This window comes from Macrobrachium rosenbergii, chromosome 5, assembly GCF_040412425.1.
Source record: "Macrobrachium rosenbergii isolate ZJJX-2024 chromosome 5, ASM4041242v1, whole genome shotgun sequence".
NCBI classification, from domain to species: Eukaryota; Metazoa; Arthropoda; class Malacostraca; order Decapoda; family Palaemonidae; genus Macrobrachium; species Macrobrachium rosenbergii.
The window spans coordinates 56,008,089-56,023,993 of record NC_089745.1 but is presented as its reverse complement, the minus strand read 5'-3'; the positions used below and the strand labels follow the sequence as shown (position 1 = coordinate 56,023,993).

Genomic DNA, 15,905 nt, shown 5'->3' with positions numbered 1-15,905 from the left:
CTTGAAAATAAAGTTGAAACCGGTCAGACCTACACACCTGTCTTATGATTTTCATCTATATATATATATATATAATATATATATATATATATATATATATATATATATATATATATATATATATATATATATATATATATATATATATATGTATATAATGATAATATTGTGTAATTCTCAACTCTCCGTTTTTCCTTTTATGGTAGACAATCTTGCTGCATTCTTTCTTTCTTTCAGCGATTGATCAGACATGTCAATTGTTCCCATGATCAAGGAGAACCTTTGACTTTCTTATTTTCCTATTATATACCGTAAATGCTTTGTTGCAGGAGACTTCCTTTTGTGACCAGTCTTATTATATGATTTTTTTGCCGTTTCTCTCCCTCCGTACATATATATTTCAAAAGAAAAACTGCTCCATAATTCTTATTTGTATTGTCCATGAATTGGAAAACGTATGTCAGTAAGTAGTCTGTTTTTCCTAGTTGTATCTGACTTTTACTGATAAATGTACTTCGTCTTAGATGCTATCTTTTATTCATCTTACTCATACGATAGAATAGAATGAACCAATATTTAATATCCCTTTACAGTTTAAGTTTTCAAAAGGTGGAAGTCTAGATTTTTGGTTACTTGTTTCTCAAATGCTTAAAATTCTTTAACCTTTCGGTCACTCTTGAGGACTCGGCCAAGTAAGAGCTCTTACTAGTTTGAACATAGATTCCAGAAGTCATCATTATTGGCTTATTTAGTATAATTTTTAGTTTCGGCTAAATTCCCAAAGAAATTGTTTATGTTTGTTTATATTATTATTTCATATTCAGTGTAACGTTTGAGTATGCTGATGTTAAACAAGCTTAGAATATGACCAACTCATCTTTGAAAAACTGTACGGAAGGCAGTTCACTTTTCAAGATGCGTATATTATTTGTCCGTTTCCCCCTTCATGTTGAGTCTAGTTTAAGTTTGGAGAAGTTCTTTCTTTGTTCTCGTGGACATTTGATTCAAAAGACTTAATTTTATTTACAGTAACTAAGTTCTTGTCTCAAAACTTGACTCACTTCGGCAACAAGAGCTATTTCTCACATTCCTCAGAAGAGATGGAGGAGTGAGTAATTATGGTTATATACCATGCATGTATCACACTTTGGAAACGACTTTTCCAAAGGTATGAGTATTGTACGGAAATTACTTTTATCCCAATTCGAAAGTGCTCCTAGTCATAACTCTCCCATTATTCAAGAGGCAAGGTAGACTTCATTATTTTTGTGCACAGCCCACCGGCGGATAAGTTTTTAGCCAAACCTAACTAAATAGATGCGACCCTTATACTAAATCAGAAGGAGGCGACGGACCTGGCTCTTGAAACAGGGAAGGTCGTAGGAGTCGCGAAAAACAAGAATCCACAAAATTAGTCATAATTTCTCTTTGTATAAAATTTTCCCAGGTTTTCATAAGCAGAAACCGAAAACACTAAGGCTGTTGAGGTTTGATTAAAGCTCCAATATTTAAGTGCGACTTTAAACACCGGGTTAAAATAGTCAGAACCTTCAGTGGGCGTTGATTTTTTTAACAGGTTTTTATCGACTGTGTTTTGAGCAGTAAATTATTCAATAGCAATGATGCACAGTACAGTGAATGTTATTATGGTTGAAAGATTGTAAAAGACAAGTGAGTTTGATAAGAAGGGAAATGAGGAGAACGTATAGGGAGAAAATGAGTAAAAAATGGGATAGGATTAAAGAAGAGGATGAGGTCATAGAGTTAGAAGGGATCTGATTTGATTTTAGGAGTGCAGGAAGAGGAAATAAAGTAGCTCGTGGTGGGACGAGGAATTGAGTAGTTCAGTAAGGATAGAATAAGGAATTGTAGCAGGATTTGGGCAGAAAATTCAGAGGAAGCTTTAACCATATGTTAGCCAAGGTTTATGAAGGTATTTTTGAGCCAACTCTCCTTTATTGAAGTTAAATATGAAAGAATAAAAGGTTGAGGATTTTAAGATGGTTTAGTCTTTGTAAGAAGAGTAGAAGGTGTTAGGTTAGTGGAAAGAGTGCATAGTTCAGAAACCTTTAGAAGTGAGGGGGACTGGAAGGCCTAGAAAAGACTGGATAGCTAGTGTGAAAGAGTTATAGGAAAAGAGGAGCATCAGTGCCAGCGAAAAGAGGAGCATCAGCATCCATGCAAAGGGAAAGTGAATGCGAGATACACAAGAAGGGTGTAGTTTGAGCAGGGGAATTCGACAAAAGCTGATAATCTTTTTACGTAGGTATATGAGGCTCCTAATGTTGTGAAAGTGCTTTGCACAGTGAGTTCATCCGCAGTTTAGCACTTAAAGTATGAATGCGAAAGGGCATTTGATCGTAATCTTTTTTTCTCTTGGGAGTCACCAAGTGTTAGGGAGGAGGGATTGATGATGAAAAATATGCTAGATATAGATCCTTTATTATTATTATTATTATTATTATTATTATTATTAATATTATTATTATTATTATTATTATTATTATTATTATTATTATTATTATTATTATTATTATTATTGCTGGTTAGAAACAATTTATAACACATAAAGACATACTATTTTTTGTTAGTGTCATTGGGTTCATTCTCATATTCAAACTCCTTTTAGGCCATAACATCATTAAGGTAAACATATCTGCAAACCTATGTGTGAATCTAGTCTGATTTGAAGTTGTCGTCAAGTAAGCGTATTTGAAAAATGACATAAGTCAAAGAAACCAGAGAAAAACATGTAGGCTCTTGACAATATAATATGTACACACACACACACACACACACACACATATATATATATATATATATATATATATATATATATATATGTGTATATATATATATGTGTGTGTGTGTGTGTATGTGTATGTGTGTTTCAGTAACCACAGGGGAAATAATAAGAGGCACAAGTACCTAGTCATTTCGTGTGTTTACACTTCTTCATCGTAAAGTATTGTACCCTGAAGAAGTGTATATTAAATACAGAAAGCGGGAGGTACTTGTGTCTCTTGTTATTTCATTCTAACTCTTGCAATACATTTAGTCACACGGTCTGTGTAACTTAGTAAATACATATATATATATATAATATATATAACATTTATATAATACATTTATATTTAATATATATATATATATATATATATATATATATATATATATATATATATATATATATATATATATATATATATATATATATATATATATATATATATATATATATATATATATATAATTTCACCCAAGAGGACCAGAAATTGAGAACTTACAAAATAGATTCCAAATAAGCATGTATTACTTGCATTTATGCAGACGTTTTCCAACTTTCAATAAATGCAATATTGACATCATATGTGAATGTCATTCTGGAAAGGATTATAAAGTGCGCTGAAATGAAACTGCAATTAGCAATATATGAAAACCACTCCACACGCCGACTTTGGCTCTTTAGAAAATTTATAGTAATTTGAGTTCAGACAGTTAAAAGGGGAAATTGTCCTTCACGTTAGGCTTCAATGAGTCGGCCAAAATTTGCATGGCTTAACCAGGCTCTGAGTAAATGCAGCTGTAATACTCGCAGTCTGAAATGCAATATGTTCTGTACCGGTGCCATCTTTGCTTTTAATAATTCTGGAGCCTGAAAATCAAGAATTTAGTTATTCAGTATGTTAATTATAATATGCATCCGTAATTTGAAGAGAGTGCTGTTCTGCCAATTTAAGCAGTGTCTGAGACTCTACGAAATCAGTTGAATTATGTAAAAAATATGAACGATAAGCGTAGATTGGTGATTATATATATATATATATATATATATATATATATATATATATATATATATATATATATATATATATATATATATATATATATATATATATATATATATATTGATATAATATTAGATATATATACAGTATATATTGATGAACAACATCCAAAGCATATTTTAACTCTTTATTTTTGACGTTTCGGTAAATCAAAAAATCAGCTGAAATGAGCAAAAGACATGGATATGGTAAAAGTATACAATATTACAAATACAAAATGCAATAGAGGTCGAAAGATTAACAGAAAACCTAAAGAATCTTTAAAAAACTCGGGCATGAAAACATTTACATTATGTACAAGGTTTAGCTGGCTTATTTAACCTAATTAACCTAATCAAAATAGATTCTAAAATTTTAAGATCTTGGACTCAGTCAATATTTTAAAGTCCTCACTGTTTACAGTTAAGTTACATAAAATTTGACAGTGATCTCTGATTGCTGACTGTAAAGGCCTTACCAGTGGTACGGCTGTTCGTGAACTGACAACTCTATGTTGGTCGATGCGAAACGAGATTCTTTATACCGGAACCGATATATTCCAAATTGCACTTGGAATACGTAAATTTGTAAACAATCGACGAACACAGACCTCTCGGTAATTTCTCTTTACAACTGAAGTATGTTTTTATTTTAAAGTTGTTATATAATACTAGTTTGAAGTCAGTTTGTGGCAGATGTAACTGGAGTAGTTCTCTTAGTTCTTTACACAATGTATGGTTTACGTATTTAGATATGCAAGGAAATCTAAAATACAATATTTTTCTCTCAGGGCCACTCTTTCGATTAATTGGTTTAAATTTATTATTTAAAAATCTACGTACATAACCATGAAAAATATTGTCACACAAACCATTAGGTTTGAAAAATTAATGTAAAAATTCTAACTCTTTTATGAAATAATGAATAATTTGAGGATAAGTTAAATTCTTGGTGTACATGTGTGGTGATGGCATTTGTTTTGTATTTTTCAAAACAGGCAATTAGAACATTTAAACAGAGTCCGGTGAAGGTAGGTTTGCTATATAAAGATGCGTTCATTTCAGAATTGTTCTTATCGTTTTCAATAAGTAGATCAAAGAATGGTATTCTATTATTGACCTCTCTCCATCGCGAATTTTATCTTCGCGTGTTGAGTGTTAAGATAATTTAAAAAAAAAAAAAGGCATAACGTTTTCATTATTTTCAAAAACCAAGAAAGTGTCATCAACATATCGTTTTTATATTAGAGGTTTAAATTCTCTTGGGCAATTAAGTAACCACTGTTGTTCATGGTGACTCATAAAAATATTAGTGAAGGTAGTTGATATAGGGTTGCCCATGGACAAACCCTCAATCTGTTTCAAGTACCAGTTATTAAAGATAAAGAAATTATCTTCAGTTACTAAGTTCAATGGGTGTTCAAACTCTTTCTTTAAGAGGTTTCGAAATGAGTTGTCATTTTCATAGACAGAATCAGAGATTATTTGATAGTTTCTTTTATAGGGTTGTTGGTGTAGAGAGATTCTATGTGAAAACTGATAACTGAAGATAAATTCCTTATCTTTAATAACAGGTACTTGAAACAGACTGAAGGTTTGTCCATGGGCAACCCTATATCAGCTACCTTCGCTAATGTTTTTATGAGTCACCACGAACAACAGTGGTTGCTTAATTGCCCAAAAGAATTTAAACCTCTAATATATAAACAATATGTTGATGACACTTTTGGAGCAAATATAATAGATGGTAGGGTGAAGGGAGAGGTGACACAGAATAGGCTAAACAAGAAAGGTTGTGGAGTATTTGCAAAAGATTGGAAAGAGACGGAATGGGACTTGAAGTCACTACAGAGCCAAAGAGGGAATATTTGAAGGGATTGTTGAACCAACTCTACTATATAGATTTCAAGTGCAGGTGTTAAACTATGAGATGAACTGATTGGTATAGTATATATGGTGAGGGAATAAGTAAAAAGATTAGCATAAGTGAACTGATGGATCAGATTATTTTGAGACAGGTCGCTCATGAGGAAAGAATGTGGAGTGATATGCTGGTGGAACGTGTATGAATCAGAAGTTTCAGGGAAAGGAGGAGATGACGACCTAGGAAGGGTGGGAGAGCTCGTGTGAGAAAGATATTAGAAAGGAAGGGCTATAATACCAAAGAATTGCAGGAATTTGTGGAAGATAGAGGAGAATGCATGTTGGGGAGTTTGACATGCTGCTGACGAGCCTTCTGTGTAGGTATATGGATTGGTTGATGTAAAATTTTTAATGCATGGAGGGTTTAACCATGATTAAACAGTTAGTATGAATTTGGGCGAGACTGCTGTGTTGTTTTTCTCTGAATCCACCCTTTATTAAAGGATACAGCTTAAAATTGAAATAAACAGATAAAAATATATATAACTTTGTCACACACTGTTACATTTTTTGTTTTCACAAATATTAAGCCACAAATGTTGTTTATCGGTACACTATACCTCGGGAATGACTTAACCCCCAAGGGGAGTTATATTTGATAAGAGCTTCGTCACCAGTAGCGTTCGAACTGCTGCCTGGTTTAGAAACAGCAGTAGACAGTGACTTTGACCACTGCGCTATCTCTGGATGTACTCTTCCTAACAATCATGCTGGCATTATATATAATATATATATATATATATTATATATATATATATATATATATATATATATATATATATATATATATATATATATATATATATATATATATCAATATATATATAATTTCTGAACAGGATCAGAACCAGGTCTCAGGTGGAAAGCAAGGGCATTATCAGTGGTATACGTTTCCATGGTCTGCACCTTACCTGGGCAAGCTAATGTATATATATATATCATATATATATATAACATTTATATATATATGATATATATATATATCATCAATATATATCACGTGTATATAAATTTCTGACTATATATATATCTATATTATACTGGGCCATACAAGTCTAAAAGAAGTTAACCTGAGCAACTACAAATATGGGCAAGTTTAATATTTTCCCCAATTCGACTCTACATCGGAAATAATATATTTATATATCACGTGTGGAACGAAATAAGCCGAAGGGATCGAATTATAGTTGATAACCTTCTTACCTGTCTCATACCAGGTTTTCCCCAACCCCCGACTCATAACACGAGAACTTTCATTCACGTTCAGTTGACGCAACTCATGTAACCTAAATTGATAGCCGAATCTCTCAGGCTAAGGCGTCACTGAACGTCTAAAAGTTGGAACCTCAACTGGTGTTCTGTGGTTTTCCCCAACTATTCAGACGACGAACTTTATCAACTTATAATTCCCCAACTTCTTTTAGACTTTACCCATATAACATAAAATATATTATTTCGATCGGCGTGAGTCAGAAATTTATTTCTGTTCCACACGTGATTGTGTGTTGATGATTTCTATCTTATTCACTCAGATTAAACAACACTTGTAGGTCAGTTAATGAGAAAATCTCGCTGAAATTTGTTTCTGTTCCAAGCAGTGAACGGTGATTTCCAATTCACTCAGAAGGATGGTGAATGAAATGTGCTAGTTGGTCATTGCTGAGTCGGGAGTTGGGAAAACAGGTTCCATGGCTTTTGACTATAAATCACGGCGATGTGATAAAAATTTCTGTTCCACACACATTGTGTGTTGATGATTTCTATATATATATATATATATATATATATATATATATATATATATATATATATATATATATATATATATATATAAGAAAATTTCTGTTCCCAGGTTATGAATAGTGAAGGATGGCTGATAGAAAATGTTGATTTGGGATTGTGAAGAGAAAACTTCTTTTAGACTGCAGAGAATAACGAAAGAGTTTGAAAATATTAACAAGTAAGACAAAAATTCAATTGTGTTACGATGGCAACTGGAAACCAGGAAGTCGAAACGTGGGATATTGCTACGATGAAAGAATTGCAGAGTAGGTTGGGGTGAGAGAAGACAATATTCAAAGATCACGTGAAACAAGAAAAGCAATAGGTTTGTACAAAAGGTCATGAAGATGAGCGCCTATGGAGACCTGGGTTCGATCCCGACGTAAGATACAATGTATGATTGTGTGGTATTTTTGGCTTAAGCTAAAATGTCTCCAATTCGCTCTACTTTATGGAAATTAATTACTGATCTTTTTTTGAACCATATGACGTTCAAAATCGTGATTATGTAAAATGAAAAGTTAGAATGGTTGAGGTGAGTTTTTGTAGTCTAAGTAGAGCAAGAAGAATTGAAAACACTTGGGTGATAATAATAATAATAATAATAATAATAATAATAATAATAATAATATAATAATAATAATAATAATAATAATAATAATAATAAAGGGTGGCTGATAGAAAATGTTGATTTGGGATGTGACCTAACGAAGAGTTTGAAAATATTAACAAGTAAGACAAAAATTCAATTTCTTAAAAACTCTTCTACGATAAAGAATCCTATTTGGGGTCACAATATAATCACGTGAAACAAGAAAAGCAATAGGTTTGTACTAAAGGTTCTTTGTATATGAAAAATTATCATATATAAAATTAATTACTGATCTTTTTTTTATGCAAAATGAAAAGTTAGAATGGTTGAGGTGAGTTTTTGTAGTCTAAGGAGCAAGAAGAATTGAAAGGGTGATAATAATAATAATAATAATAATAATAATAATAATAATAATAATAATAATAATAATAATAATAATAATAATAATAATGACCTACGAACAACCTTCTTAAAAACTCTTCTATCCTTTCACTCACACTAATCTATTTGCTATTTCTTTGTATATGAAAAATTATCATATATAAAGAAATAGCAAATAAATTATTATTATTATTATTATTATTATTATTATTATTATTATTATTATTATTATTATTATTATTATTATTATTATGGGAAACCTATTCACATGGAACGAGCAATGAGGGGCTGTTGACTTGAAATTCAAGCTTCCAAAGAATGCTGGTTTCAATCTCCCACCGCAGACCCCACTCTGCAGTAGTAACAGATCATGATACAAAGCCAGTGATTTTTCATCGCCCTGGGGGAGGCGCGAACCCGCGACTTGTGAGTGGCATACTCGACGCTAACCACTATACCAGCCGACCATTTACATTGACAATTAACAAGCATTTGCATTTGACAAGACCTAGGGACTTCCTGAGATCCTACTTTTCGTGAGACCTTAGTTCCTCATCGGACGGGTCTTTATCGTTCTCAGCTAGCATTCTGCTGGCCCCGCATTCGATTCTCCGGCCGGCCAATGAAGAATTAGAGGAATTTATTTCTGGTGATAGAAATTCATTTCTCGTTATAATGTGGTTCGGATTCCACAATAAGCTGTAGGTCCCGTTGCTAGGTAACCAATCGGTTCTTAGCCACGTAATATAAGTCTAATCCTTCGGGCCAGCCCTAGGAGAGCTGTTAATCAGCTCAGTGGTCTGGTGAAACTAAGGTATACTTAACCTTTTTTCGTGAGACCTTACATCTAGTAAAATAGCGTTGGGGAAGCTATGGTACACGCAACTCGCAGCACGTGTTATGTGTAATGCGTGTTGCAACTAAACGTGCTTTCAATTTTCAGTTTGCTAAGATTATGATTTATGAAGAACAGAGGTTTTCGCTGAACTTATTTTTATACGGTAAAGTTCGAGGAAAACTCCCTCTTTTACGAGCAATTTTCGTGCCGCGTTGATCAGCGAGTTCCGATGCAGGATGGCTAGCAGTTCAATTTGAGGCAATATTCAATGCGCCGTACAGATTTCACTTACCAATAATGGAGAAAAGGAAAAATGGTTGTGGTATCTGTTCCGTTGTTTCTTTAGTCACTACGCATGGCTCCTGCTTTTCCCGCCTACATTACCTTTTGGTTTGCGGAAATCATCGGCGCCACTTTCACGAGGGACGATATTTGAGTAGGAAATTTAGGGCCCATAAATTTCCCCTCCAAGTCTTCCGATATGTTTTTCTATCACATAGAAAATGTCAATTTGCTCTCGAGTTACTTGACCGCAATAAATCTTATAGGAAAACATTGTGTAATTAAATATCTGCCATTTACACCAAAGTTACGGAAAGTTATTTTGGAGAAAGTATAAAAAGAATGACTTACTGTTTTGCTCGTAGAGGGGGCTGACGATGCTGAAACAGGTTAGGCGTGAGTGAAGGAGAGCTCAGAGATACGTCTAGCTATATAAGCATCCAGGAGGGATGCGCACGCCTGTCTCATCACCTCCCACGTGCTCTCTCTCTCTCTCTCTCTCTCTCTCTCTCTCTCTCTCTCTCTCTCTCTCTCTCTCTCTCTCTCTCTCCTGGACACTGTCTTAAAGGCAAAAGGCAATGCTGCAAGAGAGACAAAACAACGTTGAATATAAAGTAATTGTCATTATACTCTGGAACATAGAGTTATTCGGTTACCTATATTTTGCCATACGCTGTCTCTTGAATTAGATACGGAAGTTAGAGTTCCATATTTCTTAACTGAAACAAGAGGGTGAGGATTTTAGTTTATTGGCATGTCAATGGAAGCTTCATAGATTTAGGGAATTGGGACGTAGAAGTTCTTGAAACTTTAAATAGTAAGTTCCTTTGTGTCAGGAACGTCATATTGCAGGAATGACCTACTTTTTCATTTTCCATTTTATTTAGATTAAACTGACCTCGTATGACCTCGTGCTTCTTCATCAGCTTGTATTTGCAGATCGATTTTGTTTTATGTTTGGATGCTGTGCGAACATTCAGTGTTCATGTAGTTGCAGAGGAAACAGTAATGATTTTCAGACAATGCTGATTTCTCTGTAAGGCAGGGAATTTAATGTCCACAGTTAATAAGCTTTTGACAAAGGGTATAGTTTCTTGATCATTTGGACATGGTGATTTTTTCCATTTTCCAGAAAACATGGCTAACTGACTTATCCCGAATCCTGCGGATCCTAATTGCTTGAGAAGACGAAGCAGTAAGGTTTGCTTAGGGCTTAGTAAGTCTGACATCGGGTTTGTAAATTCTTTGGCATTCCAGTCCTCGGGTGCCCAGGCTGATATTGATCTTCTAAGACAACTTTGATAAAAGTATTTTAAAAAATTCGGTTAAGTTTCGACTCCGTGTTAAATTTACATCATACTCTTGCCACCTATCAAAAATAGTGTTTTTAAACAGAGAAGTGAGTGTGTGTGTGTGTGTGTGTGTGTGTGTGTGTGTGTGTGTGTGTGTGTGAGATGTTGTGGACTTGCTGGTTTATGTTGTGGGCTTGCTTCAACGTAAGCTTTAGGCATCTGAAAAGTCTGTCCTAACCAAGAGACTTGAATGGGTTGTTCTCTTCTTTTCTCATTAGGTGCACTTACCGTAACAATCTTGCTTCTCGTTCTTCCTCTGCCATTTCATATTATTTCCATTTTCTGCTCTTCTGTGTAGAATCATTTTTTTCTAATTGTATTCTCTTATTTCTTCATATACATAGCTTTGCATTTTCATGTATATCACATCCTTCATTGTTGCTGTTTCCATAATATCAAACATCGTAGATTTTTCTGAAATATCTCCTTGTATTTTTTTCATATCTTGTCCCAATTTCATTCCTAGCGATGTTTGTCTGTTCATTCATATTTATTTCTTGCTTGTTTCCGTTTGTATGTTTTGCCGTTTTGCTTACGTCATTGCAACTAAGCCGTCATGCTCGTATATAATTTCCCACTGGGCGGTCCAAGATCCCCTGCCGCACCTCGGTTTAGCCGCCAAGGTTGGCGGCCATCACTATGCACCCTCCCCTAAACCATGAGGTTCGTGTTGCCCTCGTCGTTGTTATTGAAAGCACTTATCCATCCGTACTCTGCATCAAAAGCAGATAAGAACCTCGACACTAAATACGGGCTGTTTTATGGGGAAAATGCCCGTGCGGGCATAAAACCAGCTTAATCTTAATCAACCATAAATCAGTGTAGTCTAGTACCTTCACCCCTCGATTTTCCTCTGACACTGCATAGAAACATGCATCTTAACCCACCTCCTTGCACGTGCCTTGTAACCACGCCTATCGTGGTATTGGAACTGGCATAGTGCTAGACCCTCTTGTAAACACACCTTCCAGCTTCTAACCGTAGTTTATAGATTTGAGTATGTTTCTGTAATTCAAATGCATTCTTCCAGAGTCAGCTTCTATAGCTCTTCCTTGCTACTGTTTTGATACCTGTTGTAAAGACAGCGAGCATCTTATGCCGAAGTTTTTGGCCTTTCTTTGAGGTGGTTAAAATGAATCCTCAGTGTCTTGTACTCCACCCCTTACGTCAAGCCGAATTAGATTATATATATGCAACTCCCTTAGTTATTTCCATTGCTTTTGTCTTTATAAGGCTATAACAATTCCCCCTTTCCTCGTTACACATAGGCACTGGTAATTTTATCAGTTATGCGTCTTGTTCATGTAACTCCATTATAAGGTGAAGTTAATTTATTCCCTTCTTTGGCAGAGCTTTCCATATTTAGAACGGATACCTCCTTTTGATCCCATACCTGTCACTTTTCATCTTCGACTTCCCTCTCTCTCTTCTCGCTCATCTTTTCCTCGTTCGATTCTATTTTTGACCAGTCTTTTGCAGGATTTGTGGGGCAATTTATTTCTAGGAAGTCTTTTCGGGGCCTGACTTCCTTGTGGCCAAAGCGAATTCAGCGCAACATTTCGTTGTTTCATCAGCTCCTTGCTTTAGCTTTGTCTGCGATGTATCTGTTGTATTTATGTAACATGTCCTTTCTCGTCTCTCCTCTTCTGTCTCTTCTTGCGCATTCCCTCTTTTCCCTGGTAGGTAACCATATCTTCCATATTTTTGCTCCTTCCATCTTTTTCCCTGCGCTTTTCTGGCTCTTTCGGAACTGTTCATTTCAGCAGCACCTTCCCTTGTCTTTCCCAATTCATCCCCTTTTTATGGTAGCGTTTATCTTTCCACTCTCCACAGGACGCGTCCATTGTAGCTCCTGTTCTTGTGCATCAGTTGTCAATTCACTCTTATCTGTGCCCTTTCAACATTTCCCTCTCATTGCCCAGTGTTATCTTATTCTTCCCGGGGAAATCTGTGTAAAGTTCTAAATTTTGGCTCTTCGCTGATGAGTGCGGTCGCCAGCATTGTTCAGTGTATATTTTTCTTAGGTGTGACATAACGCACTTGAAGATAACGAAGGCTGAGTCTATTTATATTTTAGAAAGAACGAATGATAGTTCGATACTTGAAAATTTCAAAGCAAGAGAGAAAATCGTCGATTTTATTGTAACAGAATTGCTTTTCGCAAATAATGCTGCTTTTGTTGCACATATTCCCATATATTTTCAGATGCTTCCCAAGCACATGAAAAGTGGCATCCGAAATCTTCGTTCTCATTATATCTACAGAACCTGTTGTTACGGAACAAGAAATGGGTCACAAATGATGATATCTTTTGCTCTTTTGATTCTGTTCTATTCTCAAACTGTAGTTTGAACGAAGAAACATCCGCCGAATTTGGTAATGGTGCGTCCACACTAGTAAAACATGTTGTAAACTCATATCGGCAACTTATTGAACATATAACAGACAGGTTCAAAATAAGTCAGCGACCGTCAGTGGAAAACGAGCCTCTGATAAATTTTGGATAATTGTATGATACACTAGTTTGGATGACACTCAGTCGTTGACTTGGAGGTCATGGGGTAACCAATCAACAAACCAATATCATCACGTTCCCTGTTTGGTAAGGCCTGGATGTACCCAAAATCTGTGCTTTCATTTCACATAACTTTAGTGCAAAAGCGGTAATTCTAAGTATTAGCTCCGCGCCTGTTATTATCTTGGAAACTGGTTTTTTCTACACTTTTAGGGCTTCTGATACTGGCGGTGCATTTGTTGTCGGCCAAATGGAACGTCCCTTCGCCGTGTTTAGTACTGGGCCAGGCGGGCGGTACCCATACGTTAACAAGTTATTGCACTTGCCGGGCGGGATATGAACCGTTCGAAACAGACGTACCGGTACTCTGTCTCGTGAAGATCGGGTATGGAAACCCCTTGTTGGATGGACTTCAGGGGTTAATTACAGGTTAATTACACTCGTGCGACAAAAATTGAAGGTAAATCCATAATTAGCAACCAAAAAACTGTAGAAAAAGTCAAGTTAGAAGGAAAAAGCCGGCGCGGAGCTACTACTTAGATCGACCGCGAAAGCTATTGCAGTTAAAAAACTCCTCTTTGCTCATGGGCATGTCGAACAGTGAATCATGAAGTGCGGAATTGATGTCTGTGACAGTGAGGTTTGAAACTGTTTCAGACAAGTCAGTAGATTCGTCTAGTCCAATGACTCGTGCCTGTCTTTGATCTTGTCACATAAAAGTCTGTCGTCCGTCGCATATACTGTATGTATATGACAGTGTTTATGACATTTTGTTGTAAGGTGGACCCCCTCCCCCCAAAATGAATAAGAGATTTTGCTTCATGTTGAAAAGAGCTTGGTTCGTGAGAGTGCTCACCAAGGACCAAGGTCACTGCTTATAATACTTGTCTGTTAATACCATGCTTGTTTTGTGGGTGATAAGGGATGGTCCGCTTATGTGCATCACCTCAAGAATGTCGATTTTGGACGAGGTGGAAGGTACGTAAGTGGAAGGATATTTAAACAAGAAGGAGATATATAGCTGCAGATTGTTTTACCGTGTCTTTGTAGAATTATTAATGCGCGTATAGCTATTATTCTAAGGATTTAAGATTAAGTAACTGCGATTCCCAAGGAAAGAGTTTAAATTAGATATACAACTGTGATGTGATCGACGAATGATACAGTCTTGAATAAAGTAATCCCAAATCGCTATCCATAAATGACGTAGGAGGACCTCGCCCTCATCGTGCTCACAGACACGCCTGTAAACAAATACTATACATCTTTTTTTTTTTGTATTATACCTCGACTTGAATTAATAGAGCACACGAAGCAGACGATTTCCATCTGTCCACCAGCTTTATTATTATTATTATTATTATTATTATTATTATTATTATTATTATTATTATTATTATTATTATTATTATTATACATGTAACTAAAGGAAGTTCATGCGAAACATGGGTAGGTTTATTGTACAGATTTTACGTGTTTACTCCCTGTCTTTAGGAAGTTCGAATGATGATACTGGAAGGGTTACCAGAAACACTTCAGCATTCTAATGTATCCCCCCTTTTTTTTTACGAGGCCCTTTCACTCAGAAGCTACATGGTGAATGCAAGAGGGGGATTTCTAATTACCTTTAAAGCCACTCTTTATTAGGCAAAGGCGTTGCTTATTTAAGCTAAAATAAAAATAAAATGAAAGTTTTACTCAAATGAGCTCATACAAGATATACCGGACAACCTCATTAACTTTTACGTGGCGGTAATGCTCCTATCAGTGCCTTTTCGATTGATATCTTGAGGCATTATGACTTGAGGTCATTGTGGAGCTTTAGGTAACTGACAATGCTAAAGCCAAGCCATGAGTTTCTAATCACATTAAATTTCACGTACTGAAGCCTGAGTGTTCTGATTTTGTTGTGGTTCTCACTCGAAAGCGAATTGGGTTAATATTGATTAAGATCAAAATATACGTTATGAAGTTGTCTGTAAGAATTTTGCAGGCTTTCAATTCGTGATTTTGTTTTTGGTACTTACTTTCAATATAACGTAAGTGATTTACTGACCAGTGTTCCCGGTCTTTTGTATGATTTTTCAAGGCAAATCATATACTATAGCCTATAACGGACGACGCACAAAACAACGTTCTTCACCCAGTCATTCAAGAGTAAAAAGTCAGCCCCAGAAAAAGGTAGGCCAACGCATAACCGATTCTGAAATCCGAAACACCGCGACAGAGTCGAATAGAAAATAGCCACATACTCGTCAACAAAGACGTCGAATAACAATACACCTTCTATACGACTACTACTCAAAAGGTCGAAAAAGAATCAGATACCAGGGGAAAGACAGTCCGCCATGCCCACGTGCAATATGCTGGAACATGACATCACACAAAAGAAGAATAAAACTATTGTTCCCAGA

General features: G+C 35.4%; 1 protein-coding gene and 1 long non-coding RNA gene across 2 annotated transcripts in view; one reads left to right on the top strand and one right to left on the bottom strand.

Annotated features, from left to right (window-relative positions):
* The window catches only part of LOC136838814 (uncharacterized), a 21,221-nt gene extending 11,169 nt beyond the window's left edge, over window positions 1-10,052 (bottom strand). Inside the window, exon 1 of the long non-coding RNA XR_010853116.1 lies at window positions 9,976-10,052. This is a non-coding gene — a long non-coding RNA (uncharacterized lncRNA). The remainder of the gene's footprint in view (window positions 1-9,975) is intronic.
* LOC136838812 (regulator of microtubule dynamics protein 1-like) overlaps window positions 1-15,905 on the top strand; it is a 94,789-nt gene that overhangs the window by 10,094 nt on the left and 68,790 nt on the right. The window lies entirely within an intron of this gene.